Below are 18,397 nucleotides of genomic sequence, written 5' to 3'. Positions count from 1 at the left end.
CTGAATCAATCCACAGAGGTAAAAGTAAGAGGCACCCTCCAGAGAAACTTTTTTTTTTGTCTTTTTGCCATTTCTTGGGCCGCTCCCACGGCATATGGGAGGTTCCCAGGCTAGGGGTCCAATCGGAGCTGTAGCTACCAGCCTATGCCACAGCCACAGCAACACAGGATCCGAGCCGCATCTGCGACCTACACCACAGCTCACGGCAACGCCGGATCCTTAACCCACTGAGCGAGGTCAGGGATTGAACCCACAACCGCATGGTTGCGTTAACCACTGCGCCACGACGGGACCTCCCCAGAGAAACTTTTGTGAGGCAACTTTCAGGACATCTAGTTCCAGGAGAAAACTTTTAGGATATGAGGCGTGGAGAGATGATGATGGAATCAGAAACGATAAAGCCAAGCGCGGAGTCCCCGCTCTGGCGCAGCTGCATCGGCGGCATCTCTGGCGCAGCTGGGAGAGAGGTTAGAACCCCAGCCCTGCGCGGTGGGGTAAAGGTCCAGCGTTGCTGCAGCCGTGGCATAGGTCCCAACTTCACCTCGGATCTGATCCCTGGTCCAGGAATTCTTGTGCCACACAATGGCCCCAAAAGAGAGAGAAAAAAAAAAGCCAGCACAACACACCCAAGTGCATGATGATGAGGCTTGAACCCGGCATTCCTTTATCCGAGGGAGATCCCACATCTGCCCAAAAGCAGCATCTCTGGGCAGGGGGGGTGGCCTCCCGGGCCCCTGATGAACTGTACTCTGAGGAAGACATCACAACCCCATTTGAGGGTAGCTAGAAGGAATCTACTGAGCGAAGAACAGAGTTCCCTCTCTGCCTACCGAAGCCAACAACCAGCCAAGCAGCTGTTTCATCCAAGGGCTGGGCACTGTGTGAGCCTAACTCACCCTTGAGCCCCTCCTGTTCCTGCTGCACCCAGAGTTGGGATGGCTTCTATATGTCAGATCAAACATTACTTTTGAACTGGATATACTTTTTGGGGGGGGGTACTTTCTCTTTTTAGGGCCCCTTCTGCAGCATATGGAAGTTCCCAGGCTACAGATCCAATCAGACCTGTAGCTGCCGGCCTACGCCACAACCACAGCAATGTACTGGATATACTGATCAACAGGCAAACATATTTGGTGAGTAATGGTGCCAACTAATACTATAGAGCATTAGTTCTAGCCAGAACTTTCTTTTTTTCTTTTTATGGCTGCACCCATGGCAAATATGGAAGTTTCCAGACTAGAGACTGAATCCAAGGCGTACCTGTGACCTGAGCCGTAGCTGCAGCAATGCCAGATCCTTTAACCCACTGCACCAGGCCAAGGATCGAACCTACACCCCCACAGTGGGAACGCCAGAAGTTTATATTTTTAATAGACACAATGCCAAAGGCAAACATCATCTGCTTTTCCTAACTGAAAACAAACGATGACTATAGATTTTTTACGAGCAAACTTGAAAGAAACATCAACTGCCCTAAGCTGAGCAAAAAAGCATGATGACATTGATACGTGTCAGTAACTGTGGGGAAAGGCAACAGAAAGAAATAAGCGACTGAACTAAAATTAATGGAAAGGTGTTTTTTTTTTTTTAAGGTTTTGGGTCATCAGCACAGCCAACGAGATGTTAAAAATGTGCTCTTTGGGAGTTCCCGCTGTGGCGCAGCGGAAAGAAATCTGACTAGGAACCATGAGGTTCTGGGGTCGATCCCTGGCCTCACTCAGTGGGTTAAGGATTCGGTGTTGCTGTGAGCTAGGGTGAAGTAGGTCACAGATGCAGCTTGGGTCCGGCGTTGCTGTGGCTGTGGCGTAGGCCAGCAGCTGTAGCTCCAATTCGACCCCTAGCCCAGGAACCTCCATATGCTGTGGGAGCGGCCTTAAAAAATACAAAAACATGGAGTTCCCGTCGTGGCGCAGTGGTTAACGAATCCGACTAGGAACCATGAGGTTGCGGGTTCGGTCCCTGCCCTTGCTCAGTGGGTTAACGATCCGGCGTTGCCGTGAGCTGTGGTGTAGGTTGCAGACGAGGCTTGGATCCCGAGTTGCTGTGGCTCTGGCGTAGGCCGGTGGCTACAGCTCCGATTGGACCCCTAGCCTGGGAACCTCCATGTGCCGCAGGAGCGGCCCAAGAAATAGCAAAAAGACAAAAAAAAAACCCAAAAAACAAACAAAAAAACAAAAACAAAAACAAAAAAAAGGAAAGAAATGTGCTCTTTGCAATGAAGCTGAGACCACCACACTGGCAGCTGTCCAAAGGGCAGTCAGTTCCTCTTTCAAAACATCCAAAAGGCCAATAGTCTTGGCCCCTTGACGGAAGCGGCACATTATGTGCTAAGTCCCAAGGTCATTTCCATCGGTCAACAAGCAGTCAGGGAGGGGGCCGCCGAGACGTGGGAAGCCAGACCCCAGAGGCTCCCTGAGTCAACCTGCGGGCCCCTGTGCGCTTCTCGGATCCACTCTCGATTTCACCACAGAAGGAACAGGTCTCATTTTCTCCCCGTATTATTTCTAGGAGTAATTTGCACTTGTCTACACACGATGCCTTGTATGCTTATCCTTGCTGAATTGCAAACAATAAGGAAAGACTTTCAGAAATCAGGTCTGCTGAGTCTTTCTCGGTTGATAGTAATGGAACGCTGCCATTAGGGGGGAAAAATCGGGGAAGCCTCCTTCCAACATGCTTCCTTTTCGCCGAGAGGATCCAGCCCCAGGAACGCACAGGTTCCCTTGATGAGCGCACATAACACAACAATCTGCCTGTGGTGCCGGGAGTTTTGGGGTTCTGCAAATATGCACGTGGGCAGTCTGATGGAAGGACCCAGCTCATCTCAGTGTGAAAAATATTTTTATTGCTCTGGGAATAGTCACTGTTAACTGAAGGCAACAACAAAAAGAGGGGGAAAAAAGAGCACGCGCACCCGAGGGAATTACCAAATCAATTAACAAGTAATTCGGGAACTAATTTCTATATTGCCTCTTAGCACAAAATTGTATCTTTAATTTCTCCTGCAATAAGCCTCTCTATGATGGCCCTAACACACACTGCCGCTGCAAATGAGTTTACAAGGATCTCTTTTTGATTGGCTAGACAGCATTATTTCTTCACAGTTCAGTGCTACTGTAGCCAAGTGCTCGGAGATATTTAATTACACTGGTAGCTACCAGTTACCAATTTGCAAGACCCACAGTGAGTACAGTACGTTTTAAAGAACTAGTAATCAACTAATTAAAACCACAGTGAATTCCAGATACTCCAATTACAAACAACTGCTGTGGAAGACACTTAGAGGGTTTCTGCACAAAGGCGAAGAAGATCTTGCAGCAGGTCTGGCTGTAGCGTGGAGCACAGATGCCCCCATGGAAGACCCCGCGGTGCTGGTGCTATTTGGAGACATGCCTCCAGCAGCCCCCGGGCATTGTCCTGGGTCTGGATTTTTTTTTTTTTTTTTTGAGCACATCTGCAGCCTAGGTAAGTTCCCGGACTAGGGATCAAACTCACACCACAGCAGTAACCAGAGCCATAGCGGTGACAGTGCCAGATCCTTAACCTGCTCAGCCACCAGGGAGCTCCCCTTGGCCTGGATTTGGAACATAACGTGGAAGGTCAGTGGTAGGTGACGCCAGGGAGTGTGAAGACCCCAGGTTTTGGAAAGAAGCAGGCTTGGGTCTGAACCTTGTCTCCGCCTCTTAAGAGCCTTTATGAACTCACGCAAACGGAGCCTCGGCTTTCTCATCACGAACAGCACAGAGCCTCCCAGGGCTTTGGGGGGAACAGTAAGCCTGCTGAAGAAATGCACAGAAAGGTTCCTTTGCCCTTGGGAACCCGATCCTTCACATGCAATGATTTGTATTTCTCCTCTTCCTCATTGTTTAAATAGTCAGATCAAACGCTATGAAGCAGAAGGATCTGACTTAGAAAAAATTGGTCAGACAGGATACAAACAAAATAGCTGCAAACACTATTTGTTACTTTTTGCTCTTTTTTCTCTTTCCTCCTCAAAGCTCCAAGGAAGAAGAAAATGCCCAAGATGTTGGTGTTAGAGCAGAAAAAGGGCATTTGGAGTAAAAAGCAGCGGAAATGACGCGTCCTGCATCCTGCTACCTGACAAAGGGTAGCCTTGGCTGAGGCCCTTAACCTTCACGGACCTTCATGTACACAGACAGGTTCTCTGTCTATAAATGAAGATCCCGTCCAGCTATTTATTTATTTGTTTGTTTGCTCTGCTTTCTAGGGCCGCACCTGCGCCATATGGAGGTTCCCAGGCTAGGGGTCGAATGGGAGCTGCAGCTGCCAGCCTACACCACAGCCACAGCAACGCCAGATCTGAGCCTCGTCTGCGACATACGCCACAGCTCACGGCAATGCCAGATCCTTAATCCACTGAGCAGGGCCAGGAAATCGAACCTGTGTCCTCATGGAGACTAGTCAGGTTTGTAACCTGCTGAGCCACAATGGGAACTCCCTGTGCAGCTCTTTAAAAAGGCCAGTTCGTTGTGCTAACACACTAATTCCAGGTTAATTGGGCAAAAATGGGACCACCACAGGGAAAAACAGCTTCTATGGTTAACACATGACCACACTAGCATATTACATAAATACGCACAGGTATCAGTACAAACAGGAATAGACACACATACAGATTCTTCATCCTCTGAGATAAATGACGGAAGAAAGACATGAGACATTCCGCAGAGAATTTCAGTGTTCAAGCAGCAAATGATTTGGGCCCAAACCCACACAGACCCTGGGGTGGAGCTGGATCCGTGGAAAGCTTCCTGCTTTACAGCAACCCAACGCAGCCCCTGACCCCAGCAGCCCTCCAAGCATAGCTGCTGTGTGATAACAGACTGACGAGTTTTGTTGTTGTTGTTGTTGTCTTTTGCTTTTTAGGGCCACACCCACGGCACATGGAGGTTCCCAGGCTAGGGGTCCAATTGGAGCTGCAGCTGCCGGCCTACCCCACAGATCCAAGCCTCATCTGCGACCTACACCACAGCTCACGGCAACGCCAGATCCTTAATCCACTGAGCGAGGCCAGGGATCGAACCTGTGTCCTCAGGGATGCCAGTCAGATTCGTTTCCACTGCACCACGACTGGAACTCCTGACAAGTTTTTACGTGAAAGAAATCAATAGCTATCCCTCATTCCCCGGGGTCTGCTGAGAACCTTCCAAGGCCCACAGCCTCTGCTGCCCTCGAGTCTGGGAGCTGCCCTTCCATCCTCAGCAGACCTGGCCAGGTCACCAAGTCCACTCACACGCCCAACCCCGGCAGCCCCTCCTCACCCCGGGTCCTCCAGCTCCTCCTCAAAGGCCCAGAAAGGTCCCAAACTGTCCCCCTCTGCCCCCCCCCCGCAACACAGGAGGGGCTGAACAAGCATTTAATTGGTTCTTAGATGATAAATCCATGGAAGACTAAAAAAAGAAGCAGACGTCACATTGGGACAATCCGAGCTGTCCTTTCTTTCAGGCTGCGGAGTATTTCCGAGCTGCACACATAACTGTATGAAAAGGTTAAGTACCCGAAGGTATTAGTTCATGTGTAACAACTACTCCCCAAACTCCCTTATCAGCAGAGGCATTTCCTGGCATTCCGACTTCGAATTCGCCTGGTATCAAAGAGGGGAGGCGTCCCCTCTGTGGCACAGTGGGATGGGTGGTGTCGCTGGAGCGCGGTGACACAGGTTTGATCCCCGCCCCACACAGTGGGTTAACATCTGTTGTTGCCACAGCTGCAGTGTACGTGGAAACGGTGGCTCCAGTGTGACCCCTGACCCTGGAGCTCCACGCGCCGCAGGGCCGCCAAAAAAGAAAAAAACATAAAAGAGGGCAAACAGGTTTGCGCCCATACACACGGCCCCGGGGCGTTTTACTCAAGACTAATAAGCACATTTATTACAAGGAAATTCTTTGTTTTTAAAAAACCTACTTCTTATTGAATACAACTGATAACATTAAATGTGTTTTTATAGAATATTGGCAGGGTCTCAAACTAGATATTTATCAGTAGCTTCATTAAAGGAAAACCCAGCAGACCCCACCTCACGCACCAAAGGACCAAGGCTGACGTCACCAGGGACAACGTGTTTGGAGAGTCGGGGCCCCTGCTGAGGGCCCCCAGGAGGACACAGCACTCCTTGGTATTTCCGCCCAAACGCACAACCCCAAGCTATTCCGGAGAAAGCATCACAGCGCAGACTGAGACATGCTGCAGTAGCGCGATGAGGGCTTCTACATGGTGTCAGGGTCATGGCAGGTAAGAGAGTGAGTTATGGCCCCAGAGCTGTGGTGGGGGGTGGGATGGGGGAGGCGACAACGTTGACACAGCCACCAAATGCACAGAGGGAGCCTGGCCTGCCTCCTGAGATGGAATCCCAGCAGGGTCTGCAGGGGGAGCCGAGTGGAACCTGGCCTCCTGCTTGGACGCCTGCACAGGGTCACATGCCCATTAGGGGAGCTGGGGGCAGGGGGTATGGGAACTCGGCACTGTGTTTTCAACTTTGCCTCTCACCTAAAATTACTTCCCAACAAAAAGTTACAATCTTTAGAGTTCTCCTTTAATCCCACACTAATTTACTTGTGTTTCTATTCATTCAATTTTATTTATTTTTCTCTTTATTTTTTGACCGTGCCTGTGGCAGTGGCCAGTTCCCAGGCCAGGGATGGAACCCCTACTACATCAGTGACCACGCTGGATACTTAATTGATGGGCCACCAGGGAACTCTGAGTCATCCAATTTTAAACCAAATGCACATATATTTTTATATGCTAATTATTATTACTATTCTTCATTTATTTTTGCTTTTGGGGCTGTGCGCACGGCATATGGAGGTTCCCAGGCCACGGGTCGAATTGGAGCTACAGCTGCCAGCCTACACCACAGCCACAGCAATGCTGGATCCCCAACTCACCAAACGAGGGCAGGGGTTGAACCCGCATCCTCCTAGATGCCAGTTGGATTCGTTTCCACTGCACCACAAAGGGAACTCCAGCTAATTATTATAAACACGCGGTTCCACGGTTTCACTTGGTATTGTCTAAACACTTTTCATGCCTCTTTAAGAGGCTTCGAATTGACCATTTTAGAGGCAGTACATCCTGCTACTGTTTAGCTGACAGTTACTAACTTAACTCCTTGCTAGTTGGACATGTGTAGCCCCTAGGGCTTTAATATTTTAAGTAAACCTGCTATGAACATTTTTGCACACTTTAGGTTTTTCCTCTTTCTTCTACTGAATTATCCCGTTGGGATACATTTCTAGGAGAGAGATTATTGGGACAAAGCGAATAAAATCTTGTATGTCCTTTATATACTGCTAGATTATCCTCCAAAAAGACAGGGCCAATTTTTTAGTAACACAGCAATGCACAGCTAAAACTCTGCTTTTTCCTAATTTTGCCAAGAGTAGGATTTTATTATGTTTTGTTAATTATAAACCTCAGCACAAAATGACTTCCCATTGTTTTAAATGTCTAATACTTTTTTTTTTTTTTTGGCTGTGCCCACAGCAATGCAGAAGTACCTGGGCCAGGGATCAAACCCAAGCCACAGCAGCAACCCAAGCCACTGAAGTGACAATGCCAGGTCCTTAACCTGCTGAGCCACCTGGGAACTCCTAAATATCTAGTACTTTAGATACAATCATGGACAGGCCTGTTTTTATTTCCTTCTTGTGATTCTTCATCTCAAATCATTCCTTGTATGTTACTCAGATCCCCAGGGGTGTGTTGCATAGCTGGCAAAATGCACATTTTTCCATAAAATTCATGTTATGCATATTAAAAACAATATAAGTTATTTTTCTATAGAAGAACTTCTTGATAAATACATTCCAAGCTACAATCGGGAAAGCTGATGTAAACTGAATGACAGGTGAAAATGCGGCACTTATGAAAACAGCTGAGTGCTACTAAGGTGTGTGGGTCAACATGAAACACTTTGTATAAACAAGTCACAGAATGAGGACATTTATTTAGACGAAATTTCTTCTGGAGCAAAGAAGTTGTAGAAGAAACCCCTTTTCTAAAATCCTTTTGGTCATCGACAAAGGTTTTATTCTTCAAAGATGAAAAGACGTACCTCTTGTGCTTCCCCTAAATGCGGTTGTCTCTGTACCCGAATCAGAGGTACATGCGGAGAATGGGGGGTTAAACGTCATCCTGTATCTTCAACACGGCACAAATGAACCGATCCGCAGAACAGAAGCACACTCACGGACAGGGAGAGGAGACCTGTGGTTGCAGGGGGAGGGGGAGGGGGGAAGCGGGCGGGCTGGGCAGTTTGGGGGTTAGTAGACGCAAACTGGTCCGTTCCGAACGGGGAAGCCACGAGGTCCTGCTGTAACAGCACGGGGAACTCTATCCAGTCTCTTGGGACAGATCATGATGGGAGGTAATATAAGAAAGGGAATGGATATATATGATTGGGTCACTCTGCTGCACAGCAGAAGTCAACACAACACTGTAAATCAACTCCAATAAAAAATGAAACGCGTTCTGTGTCTTAAAATGCAACAATGTAGAACGCACCTTCTTCAACGTAGCACGTTCTGTAAAGTAAACATCACACCGTTTGGGGAAAGACCAAGCTCTCACCCTGACCGGCGCCGTCTACTGCTCTACTTGCCGACCCCTGGCCCCGCCTGTGGACCCTGCAGGAGCGGAGCCCCGTCAGAAAGCCCTCCTCCCGCCTCGGTGGGAGAGGAGAGTGTGCGGGATGCAGGTGTCCACGCGGCAGGGAAGACCGGGGCATGATGCTAAGGCCCGATGAGGGTCAGGGGAGGGGTGGGGGAAAGACACCGCAGCTGCCCGAGGACAAGGTACGTTCTCCTGGGACAGAAGGCACGTGACACGGGCCCTGAGGACAGGAAGACTGTGGCAAGCACAGACTAAGGGGACCAACCAAAGCTGGGAGGCGCAGGTGTGCAAGGAGGAAAGGGAAGGAGCCCCCGGGGGCCCCCATGTGCCTGGGCATCTGGTGATGCTGCCGTGTGTCGAGCCAGCCCTGACCTAGGGTCGACCCCTGGGCCTGCCGGTGACCATCGTGATGCGGGCTGCAGCTCAAGGACAGGTCGGTCCAGGTGCCAGACAGCCCGTGCCTTAGAGGACAGTCCCACAAAAACCACCCTGTCCTGCGGGAACCCCTCGGGGAGACCTACCATTTACTTGACTCTCGATCTAGTTTAGAAAAGAGGGTCATTGGAGGCAGACTGAATCGGGGTGGATGGGCCAGGAAGGTTCTTCTGGCAACACATTCCAGAGGAGCTCTGCCACTTTCGGCTCTGTAACCTTGGCCCTGTGACTTAACCTTGGACGCCTCATCTGTCCTTGCAGTGGTTGTGTCTGAGGCTGGCAGAGAACTGAGGTCATGTCATGAAAGCACCTAAGAGAGTAACTGATGTAGACAGAACACCCAGAAGGACTGACTGCCAGCCTCTTCTTAGAACTCTAACACAACCACAATCTGGTCAATCGTGGTGACTTGTGAAGCAGACGGAAATGTGAGCTACAGATACATGCGGCATATACATATATATATGCTCTCACCAGAATATTTCCAAGAGCATATTCCCATATTCCCTATATATATATATATATTCACATATTCCATATATATATATATATATATATATATATATATATATAGGGAATATATACATAGGCTGGGGGTCTAATCGGAGATGCAGCAGTCGGCCACAGCCACAGCCAACGCCAGATTTGAGCTGCACCTGCGACCTATGCGAACGCCGGATCCTTAACCCACTGAGCGAGGCCAGGGATCAAACCCATATCCTCACGGATACCAGTCAGGTTCTTCACCCGCGGAGCCACGACAGGAACTCCCACATCCTCTTTATCCATTCTCTGGCAAGGGACACAACACATGACGGTTTGATAGCCAGTGTGATACTTCCTGCCAGAAGGTGAGGTGCTTGCTCACTGCAAACCTTTTCTTCACAAAGAACGAAATCCAAGCTGGCCTTAACCATATAAAATGCGTGGCATAGAGAGGGAGCCGCAGGCTTCGTAAGGGGATGCATTTCTACAGCATCTTATCTCAAATGATAACAGTTACATGCAACTTGGGAGGATTTAAGGTCCAAGGCTCACATCAGAATATTTCCAAGAGCATGTTCCCATCTGGTCCATGGAGCCTCCTAAGATAGAGCCTTCCGATTCTCAAACACAAGACAGGAAGAGAGGCCTCACCTTGTAACCCCAGGAAGGCCTAAGGCAGAGCCTGGAGATGGAGACACTGCTGCAGGTGGATCCCGGGGTCAGCCACCGGTCCCCTATGTGAAGAGCCGCAGGAGCACCGCGTGCACGGAGGAAGGGCCGTGAGGACGCAGGGCGAGGGCAGCCGTCTGCAAGCCAGGAGCAGCGTCCTCCCCGGAAACCAGTCCTGCCGGCACCCCACCTCGGATCTCCAGAGCGCTGAGAGATAATGTCTGCTGTTTAAGGCCCCAGTCCGCGGGACTGTGCTATAGCGGCCCCAGCAAACCGGTGCACTAGCGTGTGGTTCTGGGCGAGTGAGCCCTCCTTTTCTCATCTGCGAAATGGGGCCATCACATTCACTACGGCTTCGTTCCCACGGACGGGCGCATAAAGCCCTAGCACAGGTCCTGGCGCTCGGTCAACAGCCAGCAAGCGCTGTTTCCCGTTAGTCCCCCGACGGGTGAGCGTCACCCATCGTCACACACATTGTGGGGTAGAGCAGCAGGAGGGGGGACCCTCCAATCAGGAGGAGCAGCAGCGATGGCCCTTCTGAGAGTACAGGCTGCCAGGCTGGCCCTGGGGCCCCAGGCTCCCTGCACTCAGGAGTCTCCTACCCTCATGCGGCCACTTCAAAGAGGCCGGCTCTGACTCCTCCCAGCTGAGCCGGAGACACCAAGACCCTCCCTGCATCCTTCCGCAGGCCGCCAGAGCCCTTGGCAATGGGATCCCCCACCCCCGTTCCAGCCTCCCCTCCTCCACCCTCTCTCGGACCCTTCCTTCCCTCTGCTCTGTTCCTTCCACGCCCCCCGCCTCTGGTGACTCGCACCACCAAGTCTAGCGGGTGGTGGCCCCCTCCGGCCCTCACCTTTCCAGCTCCGTGGAATCCACTGACCCTCAGCTCCGGGGCTCCAGGGCCCTTTCAACACACGTCCACTGCAACACCCACCCTCCAGTCCTGCAGGGCATGGGGTGGGGGCTTCTCTGCAGGTCAGAGGTCACCCTGGTGTAGGCATCTGGCTGAGTCCTTAGCAGAGTCCTCAGGCCGTGTCTACACAGGATGAGCACATCACGGCCACAAGCTGAGTCTGGTAAGAAATACTGCCCCAAATAAATGCCTTATTGATTCATCCATAAGCTTTTTTTTTTCTATCATTATTATTTTCTATAGCCGCACCTGTGGCATATGGAAATTCCCAGGCTGGGGTCCAATTGGAGCCACAGCCACCTGCCTACGCCACAGCCACAGCCACAGCCACAGCCATGCCGGATCTGAGCCGTGCCTGCGATCTATGCTGCGGCTTGCGGCAACGCCAGATCCTCAACCCACGAGTGAGGCCAGGGATCAAACCTTTATCCTCATGGGCACGATGTTGGGTTCTTAACCCCCGAGCCACAGTGGGAACTCCCATCCATAAGCTTTGAAGAACTTCCCTCTATTTGTACGAGAGTTTCTATATCTGAGCCCAAAGGGAACTGAGTTTCATCACCACTGTCGAACTGTGAAGGAAAATACACTGCGTGTCTATGGACCACGGGATCACTTCGTGGTACAGCAGAAATGATCACAACGTGGTAAAGCAACGCCAACGACACTCAGAAAAGAGAAAAAAGAAACGACCTTTTGGTAAACTGAGTCGCTTAGATATTATCCCAGCTCCTGGATAACGGACACACAGAGGGCACAATGAGTCCTAAGAGGAACTTCCCTTCCCAGAGAGAACACGTCTGCAGGCCAGCGTTGGTGGTGTCTCAGTACTCGGAGTGTATCAAGCCCTCCGTGTCGCCCTCCCGGAGCCTCGTGACCAGGGAAAGGAGGACGCTAAATTGCTTCGAAGATCTACATTTAAATTACAGATTCTGGAGTTCCCACTGTGGCTCAGGAGTTAACGAACCTGACTAGGATCCATGAGGACGAGGGTTCGATCCCTGGCCTCGCTCTGTGGGTCAGGGATCCTGCGTTGCCGTGAGCTGTGCTGTGGGTCACAGATGCGGCTTGGATCTGGCGTTGCTGTGGCTCTGGCATAGGCCGGCAGCTGTAGCTCTGATTCGACCCCTAGCCTGGGAACCTCCATGTGCCTTGGGTGTGGCCCCCAAAAGACGAAAGACAAAATAAATAAAATTAAAAAATTTAAAAAATAAATTACGGATTCTGTCTTTTGGTCAAGGTAATTTCAGCATCCGGGGCATTCTGCACAGACCACATGGCCCTCCGCCTACACTGCTCAGGGTGGCGGGGCAGACGGACGGACTGATCAAATACGGACGACTCTTAAGTTCCAGTCGGCATCCAGCTATCCCAGGCCAGTTTCCCAATGACACCGTGCTATTTGAGGAGTTAAACTAAAAGCCTGTGATGCACCCGCCTGCCCCGTTACATTAACAGCCGTGATTGGCTGAGTCCGTCGTGAGCCAGGCTGGATGCAAAGCTTTCAGGGCACTGTTCACCCGAGTGAGGCGAATTAGCTTTCAGGGCACCGGGTCCCCGTCAGTCGATTACCTGCTTCTGAGGAGCTGGCTGTGCTGCAGGGCTGGGCAGGGCCAATGTGCCACCCGCTGAGCAGCGTGTTCCCAGGGCGTTGGTGCTCATGGCCCCCCAATGGGCTCCCCACATCCTGGGGACAGGGCACCCCATCCTTTCCTTCCCTCCCCATCTCTCTAAAGCTTTGCCCCGCCTCCAATCTTTTTTTTTTTTTAGGGCCACACTCACAGCATACGGAGGTTCCCGGCCTAGGGGTCGAATCGGAGCTGCAGCTGCGGGCCTACAGCACAACCATAGCAACTTGGAATCCAAGCTGCAACTGCACCAGATCCTTAACCCACTGAGCGAGGCCAGGGATTGAACCCGCATCCTTATGGATGAGTTGGGTTCGCTTCCCGAGTCACAACAGGACCGCCCTGCCCTCCAATCTTGTTTCCTCCATGAAAGCAGAGGATGCTGGGTGACCCACCAACGGGCCGCGAATGGGGTCAAACTTCCCAGAGGTGTCAAGGGCGGCATCAGGTGGCCTTTACTTTGCAGACGCCACACAACCCGGCCCCTCGTGTTGATCCCAGGTACCAGACAAGGCAGGTCAGCAGCCTGCCGCAGGCCGGCCAAGGCGATTAACTCCAAGAGGCCCTTTCCCTTAATCGACAATTGCCGCTTCCTACTCAACTGAGAATCAAAACCCCACACGGCTTCAAAACAGCTCACGGGCGATGGTGGAGCCAGGCAGAGTGCCACCCGGACCACTCGCCTCTGACCTCCTGGGAAGGGCGTTCCCGTGGCTGCAGGTGGCTGCAGAAAAGGTTCTGCTCCTGCTGGCCAGCTGCCTGCCCTAGAGGTGGCCAGGACATCCGGGTTCAAGGTCAAAATCAAGACTTTAAAAAAGTCACATGAGAAATTCCCGTCGTGGAGCCGTGGAAACGAATCTGACTAGGAACCATGAGATTGTGGGTGGGATCCCTGGCCTCGCTCAGTGGGTTAAGGATCCAGCATTGCCGTGAGCTGTGGTGTATGTCGTGGACGCGGCTCGGATCCCACATTGCTGTGGCTCTGGCACAGGCTGACAGCAAAAGCTCTGATTAGACGCCTAGCCTGGGAACCTCCATATGCCGTGCGTGCGGCCCTAAAGAGACAAAAAAAAAGAAAGTCACATGAAGACACTTGGTACCTGCTGTCTCCGTGGAGTATCACAGAATTAAGGAGCTGACCTTCCACTGGCACCTCAGGCCCAGGTTCCCAGAAAGCGTGCCTGGGCTGGACCGGGCGAACCAGCGTGCCCATCACAGCACACGCCTCGCTGCTGCACTGCTTCAGCGTCAACGGAGACCAGCTTCTCTCAAAATACCAACCAGTGGACGGAACATATAAAAAGCATCTGAAAGCCGGAAGCAGGCGGATGCTGTGTTTTGCCCATAAATCTCTAAAGCTCACTGTGAGCCCCACTAGCACTTAAATCTTTAAAAACAAAAGAAAACAAAACGAAACAAAAAAAAACACCCACCAGGCAAGGGACTCTCTCACTGTGCCCGAGACAGGCCTGTGGTGGCCCTGCGGAGGGGGTCTGCACGACAGCGAGGGGCCTTTGCTGCAGAGGGACTGACGGGGCAGCAGGCCCCCTGCTCTTCTGGAATCTCCCCTCTCGACTCACCGGGAAGGTCCACCCCTTAGGGCCCCACTGTGAACGTGGGGTGGGGGTTCACGGCCGGATAAAGGCCACTGGCCTGTCTGAAGCGGACAGAACAGACCTCAGACAGAAGCGTCACAGAGCGGACAATGATTCTCACTCTTTTTTTTTTTTTTTTTTCCTTTTTAGGGCCGCACCCGTGGCACATGGAAGTTCCCAGGCTAGGGGTAAAATCCGAGCTGCAGCTGCCGGCCACAGCCACAACCAGAGCAACTTGGGATCTGAGCCTCCTCTTCGACCTACACCACAACTCACGGCAACGCTGGATCCTCAACCCACTGATCGAGGCCAAGAATCAAACTCGCACCCTCATGAGGCTAGCTGGCTTCTTAACCCACTGAGCCTCAACGGGAACTCCCTGTTTTTCACTCTCTGAAATCCCACCAGACCACACGTCAGAGTTTTCTTGTTCCTTCTCACAAATAAAAGATACCTACAGGTATTTTCAATTGTGTAAGCAGGAGAAGATAGACTGACCAAGATTTTAAAACCGCAAGCGTGCTCGAGAGATGTTGCGAGGTGTGAGATGAGGCCCTGGGGTCTGTTTTCTGCAGGGGGGGAGGGGGCGGCCGGGGAAGGGAGAGGCCAGGCTGAGGCTGGGTATCTGGACCATAATATAGAGATTAAAAAATGCGGAGCGGAAAGAAAGAAAAAAGAGCACACAGCTGCCGTCCCCCCAAACAGACCTCCCATCTGCCACCCACGATTTGCATGTCACCTTCTCCGGGCTCATTTGTACTTCATTAACTGCCATTGACTTAACAAGATTTATGCAAATGACACCACAGGAGCTCCCTAACTCCCACTGCAATCAAGTGATTATGTATGTACAACTCTCCACAGCAATGAAAAATTAATACGTGACAAGCCCACTCGCCGCTGAGCAGGGCCTCTGGCTTTTTATTTTCCTTGCTTTGCTTTTTAATTTTTACTCGAAGAGACCTTATCTTAGTAGTCAAAGAAGGAGGAGGAAGAAAAAGGAGAAGGAGGAAGAGGAGGAGGCGGAGGAGGAGGAAGCGGAAACAACTCCACACCGAATCTCCGCCAAGACCTCAGAGAATGGCAGCAAAGGGAGGTGGGCCCAGGTCCTTGAGAAATGAAGTTATTTTGCAGAACACAAGTCACTGTCCTGACGAGCAAGCTTTCAGTGTGGACAGGGGAGGGGCGGACTCACTGCTGGGCGTGCAGGGCAGCTCCCACGCCAGGGAAGAAGCCTCTGTTCTCACAACCAACGGATGAGCGATGAAATGGGAGCCCAGTATGGTTAAAATAGTCCACTGGCACACCTCTGATCTGCAAAAGCATGAGTCGGGTTGCAGAGCGTGTTGACGGTGGCCTCGCCTGTGTCCCAAACAGCCCCTGACAAGACTCCTGTGTGGAGGGGAGACAGAGCCTCGCAGGACCAAAAGGACTGGCCCGTCCCAAAGCCACCACCGGCAGCAGCCCGTGGCGGTCACTGAGGTTCGGGACAATTCCTCTGCCTTTAGGGACAAGGCCCGGGAGCTGGGGTCCCAACATGCAGATCAAGTCCTGAATGCGGGGCTGAGTGTTAGGACCACGCTGTGCTGCTGGTGGGAAGGGCAGGATGTCAGGACGGGGCAAAGGGACGAAGGGACCCCGCCCAACCCCGGAACAGACCAGCCGGGAGGCAGGTCCCCGGAGAAGCTGGATGCTGCAGGTGCATCTCAGCAGGTTCATCTCCACAGGCAGGAGGTAGTTCTGTCTGAGGTCAGGGGTCACATGTTTAATTTGAAACCCACCGCTTTGCTTCCTAAGCCTTTTGAAGGATTTTTTGCCAACGGGCAGTATAGCGCACACAGGCCAGGGTCCAAATCCTGGCTCCGTGGCTTCCTAAGGCGCCTGGTCTGGAAAGCTTGATTCCAAATGAGGGTAACAGAGCTACTCAACGGTGGCAATGCCAAGGATTCAGCGAGATGCTATATGAAAAGCACTTAGAATACGGATGAGTGAGGAGTTCCCGTTGTGGTGCAGTGAAAACAAATCAGACTAGTATCCATGAGGATGTGGGTTCGATCCCTGGCCTTGCTCAGTGGGTCAGGGATCCGGCATTGCCGTAGCGCTGCAGTGTAGGTCGGAGATGCGGCTTGGATCTGGTGTTGCTGCGGCTGTGGGATAGGCCGACAGCTGTAGCTCCGATTCGACCCCTAGCCTGGGAACCTCCACATGCCGCAGGTGCAGCCCTAAAAAGCAAAAAAAAAAAAAAAAAAAAAAAAAAGACGAATAATAAGCCGTCACTTCATTGTTCCAGGTCCACAGTGTCTAGAACCCTCGGCAGGCACGGCCCCTCTGGGCTCCATCCTCGGCCATCCTTTCACTTCTTTTCTTTTTCTCCCCCCACATGTTTTAAATGAGACTGGATTTACCCTGTCGTGCCAGTCTGAGCCGTACATAAACATGACCCAGTCCTACATATACATCGTTCCTTTGCTAATTGCTACCAGCTGACGTCATCACTCATGGACTCCTGGTCTCAGTCTCTTTATAAAAATACAGAGAAATCTGTACGGCTGTGTACAAATCCACACCAGTCTGTGTGACCCACAGCGAGGTCCCGATTCGGGCGTCCTGAGCACCACGCCTCGGAAATGCTGGGTTGGCCAAAATCTAATGTTTCTCTCTGGCATCTCCACATCCCCGTCTTCCTAGGGATGCAATATTGCCCAGAGCCCATTTCACAGATCAGGAACCCGAGGCCAGGCACATTGGCCGCGAGGGGACCCTGGCCCGCCAAGGGTGGCCTCCAGGAGGTGTCTGTCTGGGGCCGCATGTCGGGGTGGCTCTGAGGGACGGGGAACCTGAGCCACAATCCCTAGGAAATTAGCTCATGATTCAGTCGACTAGATTGTGTTGAACCTTCCCAAGGGAAGGGCTGGGGGGCTGGGTAATCCCCCTTTTATGCTGCATGGTCACGGTCAACTCCAGCTGGCACACACGAGTTGGGCCTGCAGAGCCAGTCCCTCCACAGAGGAGCAGGATACAAATTGAGCAAAGGCTCCAGTGACACGGGGGCTGCCCAGCTCCCGGGGATGCCAGCACGCCCAGTGTAGCCCACGGGCGACCAGGGGAAGCCAGCAGTCCGATATGAAGTCCCCCTCTTCCCCAGAGGACATGTCCCAGGACCGAGTTTTTAAATGAGGGGAGAAGCGCTGAGCGACTCTGTGCAATTCTGGTTGTAACAGCACCAACGGAAGGGAAATGACACACTGAAATGACCTGACATGGAGAGTCAGGTTTGCACACAAACGCAGGGAGGAAGATGACACCACTGCGTCTGTGGCCTTGACCGTCAAGGGGCCGTTTAAGAGCCAGGACAGCAAAGGGGAGGGGAGGGGACTTTTCACGTTTCCCCCGTGCAGCCCCCACATCGGCCGCCCAGCACCTGAACGTGTCTAGTGAAAACCCCGTGGGCCACCTGGCTCTGGCCCCACCTGTGGTGCTGAGACCCCACCTGACCTGTCCCTCTTCCCATCTCCACGCAGACACTGCCTGGCCCCCAGCCAGAGCTGCCCCCTACTGTTTCGGGTGGATGAAACTGTACTGTGTCAAGACATCAGCCCCTGTGCAGGGTGGCCAGTGCCAACGTGACTTCCCAGGGAATTCGTAAAACCGTCTAGGTACCCGCAGAAGAGGATGGCAAAGAGCCGCCCCCTAGGGGAACACATCAGCCACGGACCTGTTCTCGAAAAGCAGGGCTGTTCTCCTGCCCACAGAGGCCCTCCCCGCGCAAGCAGAAGGCACTCTGAATCAGCTGGCCTTCTTGAACGCACCGAAAATGACACTTCCAGAAGCCTCGGGGCCGGCCGGGTTGAACTCATTTTTATTTTCCCGGGAAGTGGAACCGCAAAATAGATGACGTGAATTCCCGCTTTACCGGAGACAGAAAGTAATGGGGTGCCCGGCTTCCGGGCTGATGCAAACCTCTTCCAGGCTATAGCATCACAGGCCCAAACAAATGGCTGCATTCGAGTCCTGTTGTGTAATGAGGAAGTTTAATT

At 52.1% G+C, this 18,397-nt stretch overlaps 1 protein-coding gene across 9 annotated transcripts in view; it reads right to left on the bottom strand.

Moving 5' to 3' along the window:
- Positions 1-18,397, bottom strand: part of AGAP1 (ArfGAP with GTPase domain, ankyrin repeat and PH domain 1) — a 566,173-nt gene that overhangs the window by 266,041 nt on the left and 281,735 nt on the right. The window lies entirely within an intron of this gene.

This window comes from Phacochoerus africanus, chromosome 3 (assembly GCF_016906955.1).
Source record: "Phacochoerus africanus isolate WHEZ1 chromosome 3, ROS_Pafr_v1, whole genome shotgun sequence".
NCBI lineage: Eukaryota > Metazoa > Chordata > Mammalia > Artiodactyla > Suidae > Phacochoerus > Phacochoerus africanus.
The sequence above is the reverse complement of the archived record's forward strand: the minus strand, read 5'-3'. Positions and strand labels throughout refer to the sequence as shown.